Below are 17,108 nucleotides of genomic sequence, written 5' to 3' on the forward strand. Positions count from 1 at the left end.
GCGATTATCATATAAGACGAAGGAATACTCAAGAAACTGGTGGAACTTCATCGACTAAAAGGTATATGGAGACTTGAACTTATATATCACTCCAAAGTCTATCTACTCTATCTCCTATCTTGAGACAAAAGTTGTTTTGCTATATAGACTTTGATTATACACATTTGCTATTTTGAGACGAGTTTATCTCGCCTATCTATTTCTCGAAATATGTGTTGGTAAGATTTCACTTTGGCCAAGTTAATCTTTACCTAGTGACGGAAGTCATGATATGCTTCAATCACTTGAAAATGGCTTTGACGAAAAATGGTTTTTGAATAACAACTATTAACGTCTTATAAGAATGTTTCAATGATTGAAATGAGTTTAGATTATATAACCATTGTTGGATATCAGCATTGTGTGGAAACACATACATGTATAAGTATTTATTCTTGAACATAAGTATGTGTACTTTGTTGATCAGGAAAACCGGAACAAGAGTCCACGAACCTAGTCCACGTGCCCAGTCCGCGTACTGTCGGAAGTTCTCTTCCCGAGAAAATATGTTGGAGTTTGTAAACTTTTACAAACTTATTTCGGGTACATAAGTCCGCCTACTCAGTCCGCGTTCTTAAGTTGGTTGTATCTAAAAACGATTATTTGTGAACTTATTCTTATATTAACTAAGGAATACAAGTTTGCAAACCGTGGCTATAAAGTTCATGAATCGATTCAAGTGAATCAAATCGTTTTTGCTTCGATTGTGTCTTGTATACTTCTATAAGATCTAAACAATTGAACAACTCTCTAACTAGTTCATTTGAAGTCATCTGAACTAGTTATGGTGAAGAAGAATATGGTTGATATTAAAGTGCGCATATGGCCAACCATTTGGTTAACTACTATTGAACCAACAAATATACATGTTTGGGTACCGTTACACAAACCTAAAATCGTACATTTCATTTGTGTGTAACAAGCTAAGTTTTCGATCTAACGGTTGAAAGATATTAGCTTGAATCTAATCAGGTTTTCATCTAACGGTGAATATTGAATGCTTTGTTACTAAGCTAACATTGATTGCAAACCCTGATTTGAAAGACTATATAAGGGAGAACTCTAGCAACTGGGAAACCTAATCCCTACACCTCATGTGTGATACTAGTTGTGTTATCTAGAGTCAATTCTCCTTTAACCTTAGGTTTCTTCTCGATACCCTATAGGTTAACGGCTTAAAGACTTCATTGGGATTGTGAAGCCAGACCAATACTACTTTCTTGTAGTTGTGTGATCTGATCTTGCTGATTCTATCGTATTGAGTAAAATTGTAACGATTGGTTTGAGATTGATATCTCCGGTAAGAGAGATATAAAAGTATTCACAAAAATCTTCGTCTTATCGTTTGTGATTCCACAATATCTTCTTTCGCCGTGTCGATTAAGATTATTGTGAGGTGATTGATAATTCTAGGCTGTTCTTTGGTAATATAAGTCCGGGATATCAATTGGTTCATGTTCACCTTGATATATCAAAAGACGGAACAAAACTCGTAGGTATTTTCGTGGGAGACAGATTTATCTATTACCGTAGACTTTTCTGTGTGATACATATTTGTTTATTCAAGTCTTCGACTTTGGGCCGTAACAACTCTTAGTTGTGGGTGCGATCAGCTAAGGGAATCAAGTGTGTAGTATCCTGCTGGGATCAGAGACGTAAGGAGCGCAACTGTATGTTGATTATTTAACTCCTTGATTAAGGAACTTATTAGTTTCTTTAATACACATGGTACGTTAATAAATCCAGTGCAACAAGTATGTTGATTATTTAACTCCTTGATAATAAAGGGACTTCCTTCGACACTGTCACAAGAAACGACATACATGTGCCAATCATACTTCTCATTCTCCTTGTTAGCACAACAAACACTGATCCGCAACTTCTCGTTTCTTGTTACCTTATATGCATAGCCATTTGCATCATGGTATTTCATCAAATCATGACGCACTTGATCCACACCTCCTGGAAACACTTGTTCAACACTCTGAAAAAAACCTAGCCAACGAGCGGATTTCAACGGTTCTTTGACTATGTTAGGGTCATCATAATCAGTGACACTGGTAACTAGTGGCTGATTAATAGGTACAACTTCTGACCTATAGCATGATGAACTTGAACTCTCACCTTTGTGGCATACTGAACTTGAACTTTCAACTCTATGATATACATATAAGTCTAGTGTTGGCAGCTTATTAAACAGAGAAAACACAGCAGCTGATTGGAGATCAAAATCAGACTGAAGAACCTTTTGTTGTTCACCAACTTTGTGAATGATTTCAATAGTGAATGGTGATAAATTAACCCAATTTAAACAAATATTATCCTTCAAATCCACAAGAGTTGATTGTAAACCAATACGAAACGACAATGAAGCTTCATTGTAACATACAACTGCAACAACAAAGTCCATATCTACAAAGAAAAATATGGAACCAAAAAAGGTTTCACTCAATCTAAACGTGAAAACAAAAAATTACATCCATATCGATTTCAATATAAACAACAACAACAACAACAAATAATCAACAAGAGAAAATGATTTCAGTATGAACAACAAAGACAAAGTGTAACATTATTGTAGCTTCTCTAATGAAATCAACTAGAAAATTGAAAAACAAATCAAATCAGTAAAAATACCTGAAAATAGAATTTGGGTTCCTGATGAATATGGTTCTACTACTCAATGTGAAGATGTATAGACTTAACATGACACTTCGAAGCATTAAACTGTTACTTCTCTCCTTTTCTTCAAATTAAGCTGAAAAGAAGATGAGAACAAAAAACCAAATTTCTTCAATCAATCTCAATCTAAGATTGAAATCTACGATCTCTTCTCTAATTCAACGAAACTGAAGCAAAAAATAGATCTCAAAATTAGTTTCTGAGATGATCAAATATGAAATCAAACCGTAGAAAGAGATAAGAATAGTTTGTGAATTGAAAATATCGATGAAATTGGTATAAATCTGATATATATGAACCCTAAAATCTAAACACAGGAAGATTCCGGTAGAGAATATCTTGAATCCTCTCTGTAAATCCGATCTCCGCAAACTCTATTATGTTTCCGCCAAAATTTCTATTATAAAGATCACGTATATATGGGGTTCAGGGCAGAATTAAGATTATAAAATCAGCTAAAAACTAAATTTAATTTTTTTGAATTGAAATGGGGTTTTTGTTCCATTTTGGTTGGATACGGTTTTGATTTAGTCCAAACAATATGAACGGTGTTTTTGTAACTCTAAGAGTATCACCCTGATTTTTTAAAGCTTAATATGATATTTATGTGAATTTACATCTAAATAGTTATTTACACTTGATTTACACCAAATACTTAACTGAACGTTACTAGCGTCTTCTGGTGATGTAGACAATACCTCCATCAAAATGTAACCCTAAACCAACCGAAACCGTAACTTGATTTTTCCGGTCGATGCCGATTTTTTCTTATATCGATCTAAAAGAGAGAAAGCAACCTCCTTTTTCACACTTTCTTCTAAAAACTCCGAGCCAGAGCACAAGAAACAGAAGACCGTGTTCATGGATTGTAGGGCGTGTTTCAAAGGGTTTATGAAGAATTAGAAGGTGGGTCAGTGGAAATCAACATGTAATGAGGTGTTTGTTGTCTGTTTCAAATTTGCGGTAAGATAATTGAGAAATTAAGCTATAGATGAAGCAGATGGGTTCGATATGAGATTTGAGAATCAAGGAATTGTTGGTAGTGATGTTTCTGAGGTAATTCAGTTCTATGATTTGATGGAGATGATGATTCAAAAAATAATCAACCAAGAAGGATCTCACTGATTCGTCTTTGCAGGGAATTAGGGTTGGGACGTCAAGTCTATCCAGACTTTCATTGTAAAAAACTAAGTCCGGGTTCGTATATTAATTTTATTCATCGACTGATTCACCTCTTTATGTAGAGTGATGGATTTCTAAGGTTATTGATTCAGGAAATGATGCAGAATGTTGAGATAAAAGGACCTGAAATTAATGCCAAATGATTCGAAACTCCCTGGAAACTGTTGAGAAAATTATTGTTGGTAAGGTGTTTGATATAATGGTTCAATGAGTAAGTTTGTGGGTTGATTTAAATGTGGTTTATGTTTTGTTTTTGATGGATGAGAACAGGTGGTCAGTTGGAGAAACCGAATTTAAAGTTTATTTGACGAAAATTGGATTGGGATTAACAGGGGAGAAAAACGTTCTTATGGATCGAATTAAGGAACATTTTGGGTAATAATGAATTACATTGTATTGTATCTCATTATGGTTTTTTTTTATTTGATGTTGGATTGATCTAATTTTGTTATTCACTGTGTGTCAGGATCATAAATGGTGGTAGAAAACAGAAGTATCAGGTAACTAGCTTTGTGTACAACTGCAAAGGTCAGTATGATTGATAGATTTTGTGGTGGTCTTTTTAAAATGCTAATGCTCACAGTGTTTTGAATTTAACAACCTTTATACTCCCGGCTCACAAATTCACCCACCTGTAGTGACAATTAGCTCTTATATCAGTTTGTGAAATGACATGATTTATGAATATTGTATCCTTAAGTTTGATTATAATTCCAATACCCTGGTGCCTCTGCAGACACGCAACATCAGTTCAATGCACGAGAGAGTGATTGTGGCTTCACGTCCTTTATGCCTCTAAGTGAACTCTACGATCCTAGCAGAAAATTTCTTGCTACGATACAGTAATTATTGAAGCCGAGATTATTGTTTGTAAGGTTGTGGATTATTGGAGTTATAATTCAAAGAAAGAAACAAGCTTTGTTGGTCTTAAAAATCAGGGTGCAACATGAACTCTCTACTTCAGAAAGGTCAGATTTTCATCTGGAATCTCATTCCCACTTATAACTTTCTTTGTTCAAACTATAATTGTGGGATTGGGTATTACAGGACGTATACCATATGGCCCCAACTGAGAATGATATGTCATGTGGAAGCATTCCTCTGGCTTTGCAAAACATATTTTACAAGCTTCAATACAGTGACAACAGTGTTGCAACTAAAGAGCTGACAAGATGTTTTGTGTATGATATATATGATTCTTTCCTGCAGCATGATATACAAGAACTCAATAGGGTTCTTTCTGAAAAGCTCGAAGATAAAAAGAAAATAAGCACTTTCTGCTGATCTTAAACAAATTTACAAATTACTTTAATACCTAGAGTTGAATTTTGTTGGTCTGTCTGATATCTGCCACTGATTTTAATTTGATCTTTGTCTTTTTTGTTAGGGGACTGTTGTGGAGGGTACTATCCAACAAATTTTGAAGGACACCATATGAACTATATTGAGTGCATCAATGAGGACAACAAATTTACGATAAAGGAGTCATTTTATGGTATTAATAACTATTCTAGTTTATGAAGCTGCTGCTACTGTTATTGAGGAACCGTAATGGATGAAAGAGATTAGGACATGGATTTCGAAGCTGAGACGAAGAAGAAGACTTGAATTTGTGATAATTCCGATAGAAGATTTGTGAAGTTGTTGAGTGACCATCTATTTGAGATGAATGGAGAGATATTAACAAGCGCTTACGAGTCAGTGATTAGATCAATGGAAGTGTACCTGAAGTGGGAGGTGTCAAAGCTGATGGAATGAAAGTGTTTCCTTCTTCCTAAGCTTTTGGATTTCTTTGTTATCTTTCATTCAAAATCCTTTCACCTTTTTTTTTTAAGTTTTTTTTCCTTCTTTTCTACATATTGATCCATGGTGTATATTGGAGGCTCTCTGAAAAGACGAGGGTACCCAAATATACCTCAATCTAAAACTTTTCTATCTATAAGTCCCTTTTTTCCGAAAGTGATTGTCTATGGACTGAGTCGAGACAATACAACAAATTGGTCTCACACTTTACTTGATCGTGTATGGATACGAGATCAAGACAATACAACAACAAAATGTGGTTACTTGATAATAGGTTCGGACTTAACTAAACACTATAGGGTTATCTATCAAGTAAATGGGAATTAACGTTTGTGTATTTTACTTCTAATTATAATAAAACAATTATAATTGCAGAAATAGAAAAGTAAAAGATACAACAAGATTTTGTTAACGAGGAAACCACAAATGCAGAAAACCCCCGGGACCTAATCCAAATTAAAAACTCTCAGGATTAAGCTGCTATACAAAATCTAAACCAACTTCGTATAGTTGAGACCAAACAATTAAACCTATAGTTCACCTAGTTTCCTCAGTATCTCTGCGCCTCCAACTTGTAATAAGTCAGGCACTTGGAACAATTCCTTTGGTTCGTATTCCAAATAGTAAAGGAACAACAAATCTGTTCGGTAACAACTCTTTTCAACCAAGTGATATGAGTTTGACAAAGGCTCTCTCGTTTAACACATAAACACCTTTGGCGGGTTCTTAGATCTCTTTCTTACCAATCACCAAAGTGATTGTAAGCCTTAAGAAATCAACACTATTAATCGATCACAAAGAAGTGTATTGATGCCGATCTACACAACTAATCAACCACGATTGATAAATCTGATTATAGTTGGATCCCTTTCCATCCGAAACAAGTATTGTGCAAACCAAGATTATGAACCCAAAAAGTCTTCTTGTCTTCAAATCTTCTTTGATATTCAATAAACACCTGCACACAATCAACTTGAATCTCTTACGATCAATCCACACAGAACGGAGTCTGTTAACGTCAGTTTATCACAAGACGTCTTTAGATCTACAAACAGTCTAAAGATCCCCGTCGAAACTTCGATCTAGTTTGAGTGAGTCTTATATCAGAAGAGAAGATTCTAAAGCATAAAAAAAATAGGTGCAATTAAAGTTCAACCACCATTATTCAATTAAATCAATCGAAAACTAATAATAAACCGCAATTATCTATTTTCCCACCAACGGTACTAATAGAGCTTGTCTATCCCAAATAAGTCTTTAAACCGAGCGGCCGTAAGAGATTTCTCCTAATTAGGGTACTCTCCTCTCTGATAGGCGGCTCCACCAGTAACATCACAACTGAGGTAGTTTTGCTGGGTCAGAGGATTAGTTTGCTAGAATTGCAAACTTCAGTATTTATAGAAAAGGAAGTTTGGACACCAAGGAATTTCCAAAACGGAATATTCTCAAAGATATGCAATAAACACAAATTCGGTTTTCATAATTCCTGGAAATTCTTTGTCCAAATATTGACCGAAATTCCAATAGAAAAATCTATAATAAGTAAATGCACATTACTAATTATTATTTTCTAAAGATATGTATTTAATTGCTGGAAATTAAATACCATATAAAAACCAAGAAACCTTTAATAAAAAAGATTCTCAATTAATTTCGATCCTGGGGTTCTACTTATCTATCAAGGAATATCTTTGAACAATTAATGATAAGAGTTACAACACGTATTCAAAGAGTGACGACATCCTTACTTTGTAATTCCTCTTTCATACTTACAATCTTGGAAACGAAAAGCATTCGACTTCCAAGATCCACGTGATTGATTATACTATCAAATCACCAATCATGGGTATCATGGTTCTACCAAAACAAGTTTCGGTTCTACCTCCATGTGAGTACCGTGCATAGTCACACTAGTTACCAAAACTCGGTTGACTAGGTACTAGGATCGGTTCCCCACATACTTATGGTAACTACCTGCAATTTGGTGTACATGTGCATAGGATCGGTTCCCTTCACTTCTAAGAACTTGTTGCACATGTTCATAGGATCGGTTCCCCTCACACTAATAACTTGTGGCACCTCTTACAGGGATCGATTCCCCTCTTGCAAATTTACCTGCACCTCTTACTAGGACCGGTTCCCCTTTCACTAATAAAAGTTTCTATTTACAAGGTATCGACCATACCATCTTGAGTGATTACTTAATATCGGTTTTACTAATAAAAGTTATACCAATAACTTAAGTCAGACATCCGTGAATAGTTTTTACCATCCACATAAACAAGTTTATGATAGTTTATACACATCACGCCTATTGGTAGTTCAAAATAGATTTGCAATGAATAACATTACCAATAAGCCTAGCGATTTTCCTTTCGATCCACAAAAAAGTTTGTGAACTTACTTCATTTAAACGAATGTAAACATTGTTTCCTAGGATGAAATCTTCACTCACACCCATACATAATCACAATAGCATTTAAATGATTATGTCGATGTCTTATATACAAAGTTTAATGGTTAAGCAATAAACCTCGTATTGTATTCCTTAATACTATGTCTATCTAGAGTTTCATACACAGCTTCGCAGTTTCGTTTTCAATATGTAAGACTTGAAAGATACATTAGGGAATGAAACAGTTCAAGTCAAATATTACTAACCTCAAGAGGATGGATGATTGTTGTCGTAGTGGCTCCATACTTCTTCACGTCTTCAAGTCTTCATGTAATACTTGTAAGTCTCAAATCCTAATACTTTCAAGCTAACCTATACGAAGTTGACTCTAGTAAATAATCAAGCGACTCTTTGAATGAGTTTTGATTCACTAAAATATGACAACCAAACTTGACATACCAACGCTTGGTGGGTTCAACCGAGCAATGCTCTAACAATCTCCCCCTTTGTCAATTTTAGTGACAAAACTCTTACATCATATGGATAAACAAACTACAATAATTCATTATACACATACGCTTGATTCCAAGTTTAACAACACATAACCTGCATTAAATTCAATCTTCAAATGCCGTTGTTGAACCATAATAACAAAGCTAATACTCCCCCTAAAGGTAAGCTAGGTAGATTTTCAATCCGCACATTTTTGTTATTTCAATATAGTACCTCATAACTACATATCACATGGTATGTGACTCCCCCTTAGTCTATGCTTTCACCCTATTCGTTAGAATAAACGTTTTAGCACAAATGTCCTTTCCCTTAGTGATACCAACTTATCCATATCACAATAAACCAATATTACTTGTTTACTCCATATATTTCTCCCCCTTTTTGTCAAAAAATGACAAAGAAACGAAAAATAAAGGACAAACCGAAAGGATCTTACAAATCTCACAAAGAGAAGTTGTAAACCTATAAGAGTTGAGCACGACGGTTTTACACACCATCTTTAAATAACCAATACTAAAACCGAAACTACAAGTAATTTTGATTTTAATATGTCATCTAGAAAACAATTGCACTAAGCAATTTTGGATAGTTTAGCAAACCAAAAATCGACTAATCACATAGTTCTTTGCTAAGCTGATTGTACAAATACAATCGCTTGTTCGATAAGACCAAAATAAAGATAAGAATTAACTTTATTTTTCTCATCAGGCTCTAGTTTTTTCACAAAGAAAACACTTAGACCTTTATCTTTTAACAAGACAAATACTAGGTTAGTTAACTAGTAATTCTCGTTATCGCATTCAGCTAGACTTGAATAACCGAATCCTCTCCATTTGATAAGTCTAACTTAGATACAAAAAAATCCTCTCCATTTGATAAGTCTAACTTAGATACAAAAATCTTAGTTTCTCTTATCCGGAAATCACTTGGACTAATCAAATGATCCCGAAAATACTTTTCGTTTAGTCTTAAACAATCCATACAAACCAAGTAAATCAACTTGCATAAATTTATCTTAACCGGAAGCAATTGAATCAACATAGACATTAAATCTTTCCAACTGCACCGACATTTCGTAGCCTAAACTATTGATATCACAAAGATAACAATGGTTTTTCTTAACTGTAAACCAATTGAATCACACACATCAATTGTACCGAAATTTTGTAAGCCTAAACAATTGATATCAAAAGATAACAATGGTTTTTCTTAACCGGAAAACAATTGAATCACACACACATTCATACACAAATAATGGAATATATATCAATTGTACCAAACATTTTGTTAAGCAAAAGCAATAGAGATATCAAATAAAAACATGGCTTTTCTAAAACAGGAAAACAATTTACTAACAAGATTGTTACCTCAAAATTTCGCATCCTCATCTCCAACAATATTTGCATCTTCTTACAGGGAGAATTGATATCGAAATATCATCATGTTTTCATCCTTATGCAAGACAAAAGAATAACAAAAACCAAACTTTACCAGAGAAAGGTTGAAAACCGGTTTTAACTATTGCAAGCAAAAGTTGGAACCTCGAAACACATATGCTTTTATGCTAAACCGAAATTCAACATATTGTGACTTTTTCACATATTATTTCTACAGAACCCCTTATTATCCTTTGATAAATCCTACCAACATGGGCTAGAACTTAATCCCGCTAAATCAAAAAGTCACCCAAACCACAAGGGTTGTCACATATGAGATCGAATATTAAGGTTATGAAAACCGAAAACATACATCTCATAAATCAATTTGCAGTACACCATAAAAATTCAATATAGAATCAAGTATTTCAATTACCTCTATATTGTAGGGAATTAAATTGTGAAACCAACTCAAAAAGAATGAGGTCATTCCGAGTTCGGACGAAGAAGTTATGGACAAAACAGTTTTACACCTCTTCGTATGAGGGACCTCTCACTAGGATCGGTCCCCCCCCCCCCCCCTGCACATGGTACTAGGATCGTTCCCTCACTATGACAGGGTACTAGGATCAGTTCTCAAGTGTTACTTGTGAGGGATCACAGTACTAAACTGTTTTTGACATAACTTTTGCATACGATGTCCGAATCCAGTGATTTTTGGCTCGTTTTAACCGTAAAAACAAGAGCTACACATATATGATTAGTAGATATCAACATAATAAACTCAAAATTACTGTTTCTATCAAAACCTCAAATGTAGATAGAGAAATTATGAGTATAGAAGAAAAGAAATCTCCCTAAAGATGTTAATTAGTCAAATAATAACCAAGAGATCATGTGCTCAGTTTCATGTGCCTCCTAACCCTTCATAAGATTGAGGAAAAGGTGAGTATGCTCATCCCAACACAACTAGGTTATGTTGATTTGATCCTTGTCTTGTTCGTTACGAGTGACTAAGACAGAATCATCATTCTTGACCTCTTGCTTGGTTTGTTTTCTCTTGTTCCATATCTGGTTTTTCTTCTTTGACTTGTGATGGAGAGTGTCATTATCACAACATTCACTTGTACAAGAGATTTTAGACATGATTTTTTTTTAATCTTTCAAGAAGACTCTGGTAATTATTGTCACCAACAATTAACAGCTGAGAGTCATTCTTGTGACTAACTTTTGGTCCCTTCTTGGCTATGGAGGACTTCGAGACCCATTTAGAGTTGAGTTTCGCAGGAGCAGCTTTCTCATTCATATCACTAGGACGATTGTCCTTTTGAAAACTTTGCGAAACATCCTTTCTCCAATTTGGAACATCAGATATTGTCTTTGCATTTAAAAAGTCATCTCTCTTTCTATAATTGGGTCTTTTATGAAATGACCTTGTCGAGTGATATGCAAAATTTGAACTATCATTATAATAATTATTTTGCCTATACTCAGGACAATACCAATCTGAGTTCCTTTGAGGAGCAATCTTATCCAATTCGTTTGATACAAAAGAAAGAGCATCTTCCATCTTACGAGCTTTGCATCCCCATTGCAAGTGCCCTTTATTACCACAATAATAACAATGCTTAGTATAAATATACGAAGTATGAGTTTTAGTGTTACATTTTTGGGAATCCTCTTGCATTGGAGCTCGACGAGTTTTCTTCTTCTTCTTCTTCTTCTTATCCTTGTTCAATGTTGTCGCTTTCTTGACATTAGTGGAAGCCTTTGGTTGAGAAGAATTTGTATCTTTAACAGATTTAACCTCTTTGCTATTATTTGAAAGATCTATTCCCTTATACCAAAATCCTCGTGTCTCGCGATGATTTCTACGTGCTTTTAACATTAAGGTTACATTGTTTGAGCTATCAATTAATGCGTTTTTTCAAGTGCAAATTTTATTCTTCTAGCATCTTGATTTTATAAAGAGCACCTGCTAGATCAGCCTTAAGGTGTTTTTATCGTGAGAGATATACACCTTATGTCTCTTCAAAGTTCTCTGGTTGAGAATTAACCATTGCTTCAGATTCAACAAGTTTCTTTTTTGACAAAAAGAGATCTCTGCGAAGATTTTAACATTCTAATTTCTTAGAATCTAGCTCGTCTGTTCGATCTTTCTCTAAAAGCTCCACTTGAGAAAGAGTATCACATACTTTGTCTTTAAGACTCTGTATTGGTTGTGAGAATTTTTCTTTCAGCAAGTTATGCTCTTCATCGAGATTTTGAAACTTTAAGGTTAATTCTCGTTCTCTTTCAAGTGCTTAAAGAAGTTCATTTGAACAAATAAGAAATTGTTTGCTCAATTCCTTTAGTTCAGATGTTTTTACACTTGATCTTCATCAAATATCTCAAGTATAAAACTCAAAAAACTCTTGTTGTCAAAAGGCATTTTTCAGAGTCTGAATCATTGATTTCGAATACAGGGCTTAACTTAGTTTCGTCTAGAGAACATTCAGACTTATTCTCAGAAGAGCAAGTAGAACTTGATGAAGAAGCTCCTTTTAAGCATTTCTTAAAATCAAAACTTTCAACATCTTGCGATAAGTTAACTGAGTCTTTCTTTATTTTTCTCTCTCTCTTAACTTTACTTTGACTCATGTCTTATAGGTTGGATCGCATCAAACATAGATTGTTAGATCTTTTCGTGTTTGCCTGATCTGATACCAATTGAAAATACGAGGATACCCAAATATACCTCAATCTAAAATTTTTCCACCTATAAGTCCCTTCTTTCCGAAAGTGATCGTCGATGGACTGAGTCGAGACAATACAACAACAAAGTATGTTTACTTGATAATCGGTTCGGACTTAACCAAACACTATAGGATTATCTATTAAGTAAATGAGAATTAACGTTTGTGTATTTTATTTCTAATTATAATAAAATAATTATAATTGCGGAAATAGAAAAGGAAAAGATACATCAAGATTTTGTTAACGAGGAAACCGCAAATGCAGAAAACCCCGGGACCTAGTCCAGATTGAATACTCTTAGAATTAAGCCGCTATACAAATCTAAACCAACTTCGTATAGTTGAGACCAAGCAACTAAACCTATAGTTCACCTAGTTTCCTCAGTATCCATGCGCCTCCAACTTGTAATAAGTCATGCACTTGGAACAATTCCTTTGGCTCGTATTCCAAACAGTAAAGGAACAACAAATCTATTAGGTAACAACTCTTTTCAACCAAGTGATATGGGTTTGACAAAGGCTCTCTCGTTTAACACATAAACACCTTTATCGGGTCCCTAGATCTCTTTCTTACCAATCACCAAAGTGATTGTAAGCCTTAAAAAATAAACACTATTAATCACAAAAAAGTGTATTGATGCCGATCTACACAACTAATCAATCACGATTATCACAGGGATAAATCTGATTATAGTTGAATCCCTTTTCATCCGAAACAAGTATTTTTCACACCAAAGATTATGAACCCAAAAAATCTTCGTGTCTTTAAATCTTCTTTGATCTTCAATAAACACCTGCACACAATCAACTTGAATCTCTTATGATCAATCCACAAAGAATGGAGTCTGTTAACGTCGGATTATCACAAGACGTCTTTAGATCTACAAACAGTCTAAAGATCCCCGTAGAAACTTCTATCTAGTTTGAATGAATCTTATATCAGAAGAGAAGATTCTCAAGCATAAACAAACTAGGTGCAATCAAAGTTCAACCACCGTTAGTCAATCAAATCAATCGAAAACTAATAATAAACCGCAATTATCTAGTTTCCCACCAACGGTACTAATAGAGCTTCCCAATCCCAAAGAAGTCTTTAAACCGAGCGGTCGTAAGAGATTTATCCTAATTAGGGTACTCTCCTCTCCAATAGGCGGCTCCACCAGTAACAACACAACTGAGGTAGTTTTGTTGGCTCTGAGGATTAGTTTGCTATAATTGCAAACTTCAGTATTTATAGACAAGGATGTTTGGACACCAAGGAATTTCCAAAACTGAATATTCTCAAAGATATGCAATAAACACAAATTCGGTTTTCATAATTCCTGGAAATGCTTTGTCCAAATATTGACCGAAATTCCAATAGAAAAATTTATAGTCAGTAAATGCACATTACTAATTATTATTTTCTAAAGATATGTATTTAATTGCTGGAAATTAAATACCATATAAAAACCAAGAAACCTTTAATAAAAAAGATTCTCAATTAATTTCGATCCTGGGATTCTCTTTATCTATCAAGGAATATCTTTGAACAATTAATGATAAGAGTTACAACCCCTGTTCAAAGAGTAAAGACATCTTTACTTTGTAAGTCCTCTTTCATACTTACAATCTTGGAAACGAAAAGCATTCGACTTCTAAGATCCATGTAATTGATTATCCTATCAAATCACCAATCATGGGTGTCATGGTTCTACCAAAACAAGTTTCGGTTCTACCTCCATGTGAGTACTATGCATAGTCACACTAGTTACCAAAACTCGGTTGACTAGGTACTAGGATCGGTTCCCCACATACTTATGGTAACTACCTGCAATTTGGTGCACATGTGCATAGGATCGGTTCCCTTCACTTCTAAGAACTTGTTTCACATGTTCATAGGATCGGTTCCCCTCACACTAATAACTTGTGGAACCTCTTACAGGGATCGATTCCCCTCTTGCAAATTTACCTGCACCTCTTAAGATCGGTTTTACTAATAAAAGTTATACCAATAACTTAAGTCAAGCATCCGTGAATAGTTTTACCATCCACATAAACAAGTTTATGATAGGTTATACACATCAAGCATATTGGTAGTTCAAAATAGATTTGCAATGAATATCATTGCCAATAAGCCTAGCAGTTTCCCTTTCGATCCACAAACAAGTTTGTGAACTTATTTCCTTTAAAATTATGTAAATATTGTTTCCTAGGATGAAATGTTCACTCACACCCATGCATAATCATAATAGCATTTGAACGATTATGTCGATGTCTTATATACAAAGTTTAATGGTTAAGCAATAAACCTCGTATTGTATTCCTTAATACTATGTCTATCTAGAGTTTCATACACAGCTTCGCAGTTTCGTTTTCAATATGTACGACTTGAAAGATACGTTAGGGATTGAAACATTTCAAGTCAAATATTAGTAACCTCAAGAGGAAGGATGATTGTTATCGTTGTAGCTCCATACTTCTTCACGTCTTCAAATCTTCATGTAATACTTGTAAGTCTCAAATCCTAATACTTTCAAGCTAACCTATACGAAGTTGACTCCAGTAAATAATCAAGCGACTCTATAAATGAGTTTTGATTCACTAAAATATGACAACCAAACTTGACATACCAACGCTTGGTGGGTTAAATCGAGCAATGCTCCAACAATCTCTTTTAAAGGCTATTGGCTGAATCATCAGCAAAATGTACCTTATGTAATGTGATTTTGTGTTGTAATTAGGAAGTGAGAAATATCAATTCTTCCTTCTTTTCCCCTTTCACTCGTCTATCAAGTGGCCATCTCCAAACGATAAACGTGACATACTCAATGGCGCTTGAAATAATGTCATATGTGACAGACTATTGCAAAATGCTTACGATTCTTTATTTTTACGATTGTATTGTGGATTTTGGAGTTACTTTGAAATCAAAGATCAATTTACCTGTATATGGGATGGGGTGAGGCGAAACCGAGCCACACCAAATTAAAAATTTATCGCGATATATAATAAATCAAAAATACGGTTAAAATAAAAAGATGTCCAACATTAAATTAAAAATGCCGATCCATATAAAATAAAAAATCCTAAACGACGTGCGAGGTGAAGTCGAGCCACATCAAATCAAAATTTTTAAGCATGCATGGGGACGTGGCGAGGCGAAGCCGAGCCATACCGGCCAAATCGAAAATCCTCATGGAGGGGAAAAGTAGTGTTTGTCCAAACTAAATAAAAAATCCTAAGCATGCATCGGGACGGGGCGAGGCGAATCAAATCAAAGCCAAACATGCATTGGTACGAGACAGGCGAGGCGAAACCAAGCCACAGAAAATCAAAATTCTAAGCGATTGACGAGGTAAAGCCCCATGACACCAAATAAAAATGCACTACAGGGCGAGGAATCCACATCACACCAAACCAAAAATATGGTTAAAAATAAAAAAAATAATAGCGGGTGATTTTCGGGTCCGCCCGGTGCATAGCACGGGCACAAAATCTAGTTTCTTCTGAGTTTCTCAATCCATTACGCCTCTGGCCACCAATTTGGATCCTCAAATCATCCAAGCTTTATTTAGTATCTAAAAACACAAAGTTAATTAGTATAAGTATTCATTCTTGAAAACAATGAAAACTCCAAATTTGGGATAAGATAGAGAGTTAAAACTCTAATGAAAACACAAAAGATAAGTTAAATGCCAATAAAAGATGTGGAAATATGCAATATTTGGTACTCATCAATCTTCTTGAAATTCTATCTATATATTATATCAAGCAAGGTATCGGACATACAGGTTGATATTGAAAAGATTATGGTGTACTTGGTACCCTCGTCATTTCAATTGGTATCAGAGCAGGAAAACACGAAAAGATTTAACAATATGTGTTTGGTGCGATCCAAGTTATAAAATATGAGTTTAAATAAAGGTAAAGGAAAACCTAAAAACGGTTCAGTTATGTATCCCTGGTTTTTTTTTGAATGTGCATTTTTCCTCGTTAACAAAAATTACAGTGACTTATGTTTTCCGTTTCCGCCTTATATTGTTTTATCTTTTAAATTGGAATGTCACAAGTAGTACTCATCCAATCTAAGTAGTTTAAGTACTTGTTAATTGTAATCAATAATGAGACTTGTTCTTATTGAATTTTTATCTTATAAAATAGATTAAAAGTTTCATATTTTTGTCAGAATTCGGATCCTCTTGATTTGGATACGACTTGATTGATCTTGGATATTAATTTGTGAGATCGTCCACGAACTTTTCTGCAAAATCAGGTTCACTAACATATTAGTCTAGACAAATTGATTGTGGAGAGAAATAAAAAATCTATCTATATATATATACACGTTATTCAAGGATATTTAACTAGATCTACTTGCAATTGTATTAGGTTTTGTCCATA

General features: G+C 34.5%; 1 long non-coding RNA gene across 4 annotated transcripts; it reads left to right on the forward strand.

The window, feature by feature from the left end:
* Positions 1–3,512: 3,512 nt before the first annotated feature.
* Positions 3,513–5,862, forward strand: LOC113355511. 4 transcript variants are annotated; one of them, XR_003362472.1, is made up of 7 exons: positions 3,513–3,918; positions 4,008–4,085; positions 4,174–4,278; positions 4,370–4,431; positions 4,640–4,871; positions 4,951–5,084; positions 5,291–5,862. It is a non-coding gene; the product is annotated as an uncharacterized LOC113355511 (long non-coding RNA). The 4 variants fall into 4 exon arrangements; XR_003362471.1 differs by having other exon boundaries at positions 3,514–3,777; positions 3,860–3,918; positions 4,951–5,862; XR_003362470.1 differs by having other exon boundaries at positions 3,514–3,918; positions 4,951–5,862.
* The last annotated feature ends 11,246 nt before the right edge of the window (positions 5,863–17,108 follow it).

This window comes from Papaver somniferum, chromosome 3, assembly GCF_003573695.1.
Source record: "Papaver somniferum cultivar HN1 chromosome 3, ASM357369v1, whole genome shotgun sequence".
Lineage (NCBI taxonomy): Eukaryota > Viridiplantae > Streptophyta > Magnoliopsida > Ranunculales > Papaveraceae > Papaver > Papaver somniferum.